The sequence below is a fragment of the Protopterus annectens genome, chromosome 1.part2 (genome assembly GCF_019279795.1).
Source record: "Protopterus annectens isolate FY-2018-M chromosome 1.part2, PAN1.0, whole genome shotgun sequence".
NCBI lineage: Eukaryota > Metazoa > Chordata > Ceratodontiformes > Protopteridae > Protopterus > Protopterus annectens.
This window is the reverse complement of record NC_056727.1, coordinates 967,167,029-967,176,409: the sequence shown is the minus strand read 5'-3', so window position 1 is coordinate 967,176,409 and position 9,381 is coordinate 967,167,029.

Genomic DNA, 9,381 nt, shown 5'->3' with positions numbered 1-9,381 from the left:
GTGAAAAGGATTTCCGTGTTCTACTTATTAATTCTTGTCATAATAAATGGTTTAATTTGTCTCCACAGCAGTTTTCTGCTCTCAATGTTTTAAAGAATGACAGGACACTTAGAATTATGAGGGCAGATAAAGGGGCTAGAGTAGTATTGATGGAACAGAAATGTTATGTAAATACTCCTCAGACAGATCTCAGCAACAGTGAATATTATACTGAGATCTCTATGTCTTCTGTCAAACTAACTTTTAAGAAAATCGATAAGGTTATTTGTTCCCTTACTAAAAGCAATGCCATCTCTGATATTGAAGCACAATTCATTTCAGTCTCGGACCAACAACTAGGGAAATTCTTTGGAATCCCTAAGGTACACAAAGACCAATTCAACCCCCCATTCTCTCATATAGTGTCTAATAAGAAGTCAAAAACAGAAAGAATTTCTGAGTTTCTGGACAGTTTGCTTAACCTAGTTGTTCAAAAATCTCCATTCTACCTGCGTAATTCATGGGATTTTTTGAATTTATTATTCCTCAACCCTCCAGTATCTCAGGATAATTTACTAGTGACCTTAGATACTGAGGCACTGTACATAAATATTCCACATGTGGAAGGTATACAATATCTTAAGTCTTGTCACAACATACAGGTTTTTCCACTGATATAATTAATACTATTTGTACTCTTACTTCCCTGGTGTTGGAAGGGAACTTTTTTCATTTTAATAATGTTATTTAACATCAGATTAGGGGTGTAGCAATTGGGTGATATTTATGATTTTGCTGCTGTGGAAGACCACACCTCTTAGCAATAAATGCAGTTTTGAGGTCATATGCATATCCATATGTTAATGTATTGTGTGGTCTGAGAGTGGTCCTAATAACAACACTGTAGTTTGTCTATTGCTACTGTAAAATACTTGGAGTATGCATATACACATACCCTATCTCTACCTTATCCTGTAGCCATGCCTTTATATCTGGATATTTTATGTGATTTTAATTTTTATAATAATGTACCAATATTGAGTTTGTCAAGCATTTTATTGTAGTGAAAGAAATTTGACGTACTGCCAGACACTTGTCCACTGCTTTGTGTATACAAGCCAAGGCAGTAAGAGTAATAGTCCACTTAGACCTTTTTCCTTTAAAGATGTTTTCATTCATCTCTGTTACATCTTGATATAATAAAATAATACTGATTATTCCTCCTACCCATGTTTTGCATAATTTCACAGTAAAGCTTATTGGTAGTAAAACAGCCCTCTACAGTTACTGCTTATGCTCTGAAACCATTTGTCGTAGACAGTACCAGGACCACTCTACATATGTGTTTGGAGATGTTCATAATGATCAAATATAGTTGCAGCAAAATACTTTAATATTTCACAGTTGAAGCATTTGTCCTAGCTGACATCCTTATACCTAACTTAAATGATTTTATGTAACTAATTATCCTAAACTGGATATATTGCTGAAGTATTAAACTTACATTCTGCTTTCTTATATAAAACAGAACTATAGTTTTAAACTCTCTAACTTCTTAAATTGTTGCTTAACTCAGTGATGCCTGTTCATAGTTATATTAATAATTCCATTAATAGAAAGCTTACACTATGGGTAAGACAACTGCTCTGACATCTGACCTCTGTTTAGTTCTGCTAAAGAGATATTAATTGTTTTTCATGTAGTATTTATTTTTGTCATACTTTTCATATTTTTTCTAAATATCTCAATAACCAAGTAACAGATAGAATTGCATAGCCTCATATGAAAGCTAACAGATGAGCAAACAAAATGCTGCTGACTGTGTCTGTGTAGATTGAGTGGTTACTGAGATATCATAAGCTGTTTACAAACTATTGCAACATTAATATTTACTATATTTATTATTACTATAAAATCCATAGGGCCAGATTCCAAAAGAGTTCCTGTCAGTGCAAGTATGCCCTGATTCTGAAAGACTTGCTCTCAGTGTAAGTGACTTACTTTAGTGTAAGGCCTGTATATAAACAGTATTATCCCAGTGGCCAGATTCCAAAAGACCTGCTTTCTGTGTAACTGGTGATTTACACTGACAGCAAGTCTTTTTGAATTGGGCCCACAGACTCGAACACTGCCCCTCTAAAGATTTGTTTGTGTTTAACAGTTTGTCATTTACCTTTGTTCAGCACACCTTATGGTTTAAGAAATATGATCATTTGTTTGAAATGAGAGGACATAACTTGATTTTGATACATACAGTTATCCCTTACACTACATTGTTTGTGTTGACTTGACTTTCTATGGGTCTTAACAGGAGTATTATAAAGGTGTCCACAAACTAGTAACCCTCCCACAGGACTACTTTTGGAAATGGTAAACTTATTTCAACCCTCCAAATCCCATCACAATGAATTTTCCTTGTTGGTTTCAAAAAAACACACGACACAGCCACTGGAAGTTAAGAGCACTAACCACCAAAGCTCTATTGAAGTGAATGAGCTAATCAAATTTATCTTTAACATGGAGTCTTTAGTTCTTTTGCATTGCCTAGATTTTTCTATGAAAATAACATGGTATCATTACATTCTGAAAAGTCCAAAACTAACATACAAGTTCTCTACATTATGTCATTGTGTCACTTATTCAATTACAAATAATAGTAACCTGTGTTGGTTCAGGGTGTAGCATCAGAAGCACTGATGTCTCTCACTGCTTGATTTTGCTTTTTAATAAGTAATATTGTCATAATAAGATAGCACAGATGAGGTTTGAATCCTAATATTTCCAGTAAATTGAGAAGGAAGGAACAAGCTGGCATTAGAAGGGTGGTTGCTCAAGTCACACCACTGGTGCCCACCAGGTTAAAATAAAATAAAATAAATAAGTACACACAAACCTGATTCAATAATCAACTAAAATGTAACATGGCCTCAAAAGCATAACAAGACTATGTACTGCTATTCTTGGTATGGACTTTCAACATCCACACCTGGACTAGAATGCACACCAAGCCATATTTAGAGCTAAGTCTTTGGCCTAACACCTCAGAACCCTTTACCACTGTCTCAATGAACCACAATGTCTTCAAGTTTTCCTTATATATGGTAACTGCTTTTCACACAAATTATTTTCATATGTACACACGCACACACACACACACACACACGCACAATTTACCAGAAGGCTGAAAAAATTTTCCATTTTCTCACAGTATGTTTTTCCCTGGCAGAGGAGTAATATATAGAATTAGAGATCCAGACTTTATAGCTACAGTTTGTAAAAAATAATCTGTGCATATTTGCAGCTGGACTATCCAACGATATTTTAAATTTTACTATATTATTGTTTAGAATTCTAGCACTGACATAATACAGGTTACAGTTTAGTTGCCTTGTAATAAAATTTCTTTACTGCATTTCTTAGTTTAAAACAATAACCTTCTCAATCATCTTAGCCATAACTCTCTTTCATGTTATGCTAAAGTGCAATTAAATTTTATTCAATAAATTCATCTTTTTCTTAAAATATTCCCATGTCACACAAAAGCATATTCTCAGTTGTGAAAAATAATTTCTTAATACAATATTCAGGTGTGATACGGTTTTAGCAACCTTAGGTGAAAGATCTGAATCTAGGAGGAACTTAAGAAACATAGTTTTTTTCACTAATTCAGTACTGATGTCTTTTGTATGAATTTTGCTTTATCCTTTACATTCGTTTTGTTTTCTGGATGCCCCAACTATTTTAAAAGAGAGAGAGTATGGTTCTTGAATTGCTAACTTTTGGGCATGGGAGACAAATGACCTGTTAATCTAATTTATTTTTAACCACAAAAATGCACTGCACAGATGAAGGGAAGTGACCTCCGGACTCTTGAACAGTTTAAAAATACTTTATTGTATATATATATCCAACATTAAATGCTTAATGAATCACCGTGTTTTTCATCTAATACAGACTTCATCAGATGAAGTCTGTATTAGATGAAAACGTGATTCATTGTTGCTTAACGTGATATATATATATATATATATATATATATATATATATATATATATATATATATACAATAAAGTATTTTTAAACGGTTCGAGAGTCCGGAGGTCACTTCCCTTCATCTGTGTGTTTTTGTGGTTATCAGTTACTTGTTTCGCATTTGTTACTCCTTGGATTTGGTTACTAATTTATTTTTCTTAACATAAATAAGTGGCTCACTCTTTTAACAATTTACTTACCACAATCAAATTGTATTACCCTCACTTCACTTTAATACATCATGAGCAGTAATATCATTTCATCTTCCTAGAGCCTGTATTCAGAAAACATATCTTGAGCAGTACTTTGCTCCTCTACCCTACCCCATCCCATCCTTACCACCCCAACATAATTTCTTTGATACAAAATCATTTCCCCAACCTTTTTAATCAGCTTGCTATTCCTCATATTCAAAGTCCCCTCACATTCAACCCTCCCTTACATAGCATACTTCATAACTAGGCTTTTAACATCACTAAACCTTCCCTAAACATTGCACTACAACTAATATGAATAATTCTAATCTATCTCAATACATCTCATCACTAGACTAATTCTCTGCAGACAGATTCATAACTCACTAATATAACCAACATCCTATAATTTCCAAAACCAAAATGCAAACCCTATATACTTCAGTTGCAGTTTGCTACCTTATCTACCTTATCTCTTAGCCATACTCTCAACTTTAATGCTACTATCAACCCAAAGAAACCATAAGCTGTCACAAATCTTTTAGCTCTTTATGAAAGATACCACTTAGCCTACAACTGCAAATGACAGTTATACCAAGCAGATCTGCACCTCTGTCTACAACTCTAGCTATTTACTCTTAAAAAACAGATTCTCCTAAAACAACCAGGCCACTATTTTAATTCTTCAGCTAGATGTGAGAAGAACTAACAGTCCATTCAACCAAACAGGTATACTGAACCTAATGCTGACAATATGCTGTGACATGCTGTGACACCCGTGCACTGGCACAGTAATCAAGTAGCCTCAGTCCTCACCACTAACACCAGTGAGGGACATCCACATTGGGAAAGATAGCAAGTATTTATTTTTTATTTATTTTACATTTGTTTACCGGGATAGTCCAACTGGATACATGCCCATTTTCAGAGGAGGCCCGGGGAGAAAAGCTCCAAAAAGACATTCAACAAACTGTTACATTTTTACAGTTTAAAACACAAAATAAAACACAAATAAAAGGATTTTTACACAGATGTAAACAAACACAAAAACAGATACACAAACAAATTATTACATTTTTACTCAGATGGAAAATTCCAGACAGTTTTTTTAAGAATGATAGAGTACTGAATGCCTAGTAGGCTAACCTGGTAGTAGATCCAAGGAGATCATAGGATTTATAAGTTAAGAAACAATAAAGTATAGGCAGATGTCCTCCATGTGCACACGAGTGATGGTTAGAGTTAGTCTGGATTAGGACAAGGACATAGCCATCATTTTTTAAAGTACTGAATCTTTACATTTGTCCAGAATTCTTGCTCAAAAATTTATTTTATTAATTTATTTGTTATATTATTACACATACACACACACACACACACACACACACACACACACACACACACACACACACACACACACACACTTTGAGATATGATTTATATACAACCACACAGACACTCCTTGGGAAGGCTGGCACAGGTTCATTCGCTGTGCCCCTTCTATCCAGGCTATAAGGTAGTAATCCACTGCCATCAGAACCCCTATTTCTCAGCTACCAATAAGGCCCTTCCCAAAGGGTGTCCAATTTTACTGCGCAATATTATTATCCAGTTAATAAGTGTGACCAGAACTTTTAAGGCTTAATGGAGTGGCTTTGTACAATATCACTATAAACATGCAATGTACTCTAGAGCTTAAATTATCTCTACACAAAACAGCCACAGTTGAAAGGTTTAAAAATATTTAATAATAAATAATAAAAGCACAAGACAAATCTCCTCAATTCAACACAGTGCTAGCCAACAGTTCAAAGATCACAGGAAAATTCTTAAAATAATACTGTAGAATAGGCTGACATAAATATAGAAAACAGCTAGACTAAACTTACTATTTTCTATCCATTTCTAAGATTAACACTAAAGTCTAAGATACTACTTACGTACAGTGCAAAGTCAGAGTACTGGTGAGTGGATGTTATTCAGACAAAATCCAAAATGCTCTCTCTTTCTCTCTGAGATCTCCTAGTTTGGTAACACATCACTAGTGACTCATTTTAGATTACACAATTCTTCTCTGGTTCCCAGGCTAACAAAAACTCATAGTTTTAACATTTATTTGATATTCACCTGGCCAGAAAACAACAGCAATAAAATACACTATACATGTAAAATCTAGCAATTAACTCTGGTGTCAAAACAATAGAAGGAATTCCTTAGTCCAGACATTCTGTCTCCGAGTTTTGAGATCAGTCATAAAATGCTGTACTTTATCAGCTTTCTTCCAGCAGAGTGTACTGTGGTTACATTTTTGAAGTTCAACATTTAACACAATCTTCTTTACATTTGTGAAAAGCCTGTGGATTTTATTAATATTTACAATGACATAGTATTATCTACAAAATTCTATCTAGCTGGGCTGGCAGCCTTTCAGTTTTTCACATTTCATTCCCCCCTGAGAACTCAATCTAGTTTTTCAAGTGTCCCTTGAGAAACGTTGCTTGAGAGGGTTAGGTCTATCTGAGAATACCTTACTCCATTCCCTGTCTTTAGAGCCCATCTGCTTGGCATTGCTAATCCAACTGCAGTGTTGCACTGACATATCATATACTTGCAACCCTAGGCTCCATCTTAGCAACTTAGCATTTTGCTGGCTGGCTCAGTGTAACCATGTTAGGGGATTGTGATCTGTAACTACAGTGAATTTTCTTGCATACAAATAAGGCTGAAGTTTCTGCAGTGCCCACACTATAGCTAGGCATTCTTTTTCTACAGCTGCATAACATTCCTCCCTGGGTTGGAGCTTATGACTGAGATAAACTACTGGGTGCTCTTCTCCCTCTGATGAAATCTGGCTAAGTACAGCCCCCACCCCATGGTTCGAAGCATCCACCTGCACAACAAATTCTTTGCTGTAATCTGGACTGGCTAACACAGGGGGTCCCCTCAAAGCTTCTTTACACTTCTGGAATGCCTGCTCACATGCTGTGGTCCACACTACTTTATCTGACCTGTTCTTCCTTGTCAGATCTGTGAGGGGAGAAGCTATGGTACTATAACTGGGGACAAACTTTCTGTAGTATCCACTTGTCCCTAAGAATGCTCTCACCTGCTTTTTGGTAACAGGTGCAGGCCATGCCTGAATGGCTTCCACTTTGGCAGGTTCTGGCCTGATCTTCTGCCATACCCACCTGACAATTGATCAGTTTAATGGTCAACTCTGCCCTCTGTAGTTTGCCCAGCACCTCCCTGACATGTTGAAGATGCTCTTGCCAGGAATGGCTGTAGATGGCAAAATCATCTAGATAAGCAGGGGCAAACCCTCCTGCTCCTGTTAGGATATGATCTAGCAGCCTCTGGAAAGTCGCAGAGGCATTTTTCATCCCAAAGGGCATCTTTGTGAACTCATACAAGCCAAAAGGAGTCACAGAGGCTGACCTTTCTCTAGGACTGGGAGTCAAGGGCACCTGCCAGTAACCCTTGGTAAGATTAATGGTGGTAAGATACTTAGCCCCACCCAGCTGCTCCAGGGCCTCATCTGTCCTAGGCATGGGGTAAGCATCTGACTCTGTGTGACTATTTAATTTCCACACAGAACCTGGTGCTGCCATCCTTCTTTGGCACCAGCACCACTGGGGAGGCCCACGGACTGTTGAACTCTTGAATTACCCCTACTTCCAACATTTCCTGGATTGCCCCCCTCAGAGTCTGTTTGACTCTCTCAGGCACCCTGTAAGGGGCCTACCTAATAGGGCTTTGGTGTCCTGTGGCCATCTGATGCTGCACCAGGTGGGTGCACCCTGGTTTCCCAGTGAACATGTCCCCAAACTACTGTAACACTGCTCAGAGTTCTCGAACCTGGGTAGGAGATAGCTGCTGGGACATTGCTACCCCTTCCACTGAGGTGTCAGTCTGAGCCTCACTGAGGAGATCAGTTACCAGATCTCCCTCAGACTCCTCCTGCAATCCACTGCAAATGCTCAGCACAAGGGCCTCCCTATCATGGTAAGGTTTCATCATGTTAACATGGTTCAGTTTGTGCACCTGCCTCCTGCCTAGCAGTTCTAACATGTAGTTAACATCACTTACCTTTCTTACCACCTTGTAGGGCCCCTCCCAAGCAGCTTGCAGCTTGTTGTGTCTAACAGGAATGAGAACCATTACCTGCTGCCCTACAGCATACTCTCTAGCTCAAGCATTCTTGTCATACCATACCTTTTTCTGTTGTTGGGCTTCTGCCAGGTTCTCCTGGGCCAAGCCCATGAGTTCCATGAGCCTTGTCCTTAGATTTAGGATATATGCCACAACACACTCCTTGTGAGAGTCACACTCACCTTCCCACTTAGCATGAATTAAATCTAGAGGTCCCCTCACCCTATGCCCATACAGCAACTCAAAGGGTGAAAACCCTGTGGATTCCTGGGGAACCTCTCTATAAGCAAACAACATATGTGGCAAATATTTGTCCCACTCCCTCTTAAACTGGTCTGCAAATGCCTGTAGCATGGACTTGAGTGTACAGTTTAACCTCTCAACAAGACCATTAGTCTGGGGATGGAAGGGGGTGGTCTTCAGGTGCTTCACCCCACAGTACTTCTGCAGACAAGCCAGCAGGTCTGACATGAAACTGGAACCTCTGTCAGTCAGCATTTCTTTTGGGAATCCTACCCTGCTGAAAATCTCTAACAAAGCATTTGTCACCTTTTCTGTCTCAATGGAGGACAAAGCCACTGCCTCAGGGTATCTTGTAGCATAATCTACTACCACTAGGATATACTTTTTCCCTGTGGAACTTGGGGTACTCAGAGGCCCCACAATATCCATACCTACCCTCTGAAATGACTTCTCTATCACAGGCAAAGGCATCAAAGGAGCTTTCACCTTGTCTCCTGCAGTACCCTGTTACATCTCTGGAAATTCCAGGCCAATAGAAGTTCTGCATAATGCATCTCTTTGTATGATTTATGCCCATATGACCTGCAAAGGGAATATCATGGGCTATGGCTAGAAGTACCAGATGGTAGGCTCTAGGCACTACCAATGGCTGTCTTCTCTCACCTTCTAGCCCTTTCTCAAGGGTCCAATCTCTATACAGTAACCATTTCTCCCAGTATACAGATTCCCCCCTTCCCTTAAGAATCAGATGCCTCACTAGCTACCTGCCTCAGGCCTTGCAATG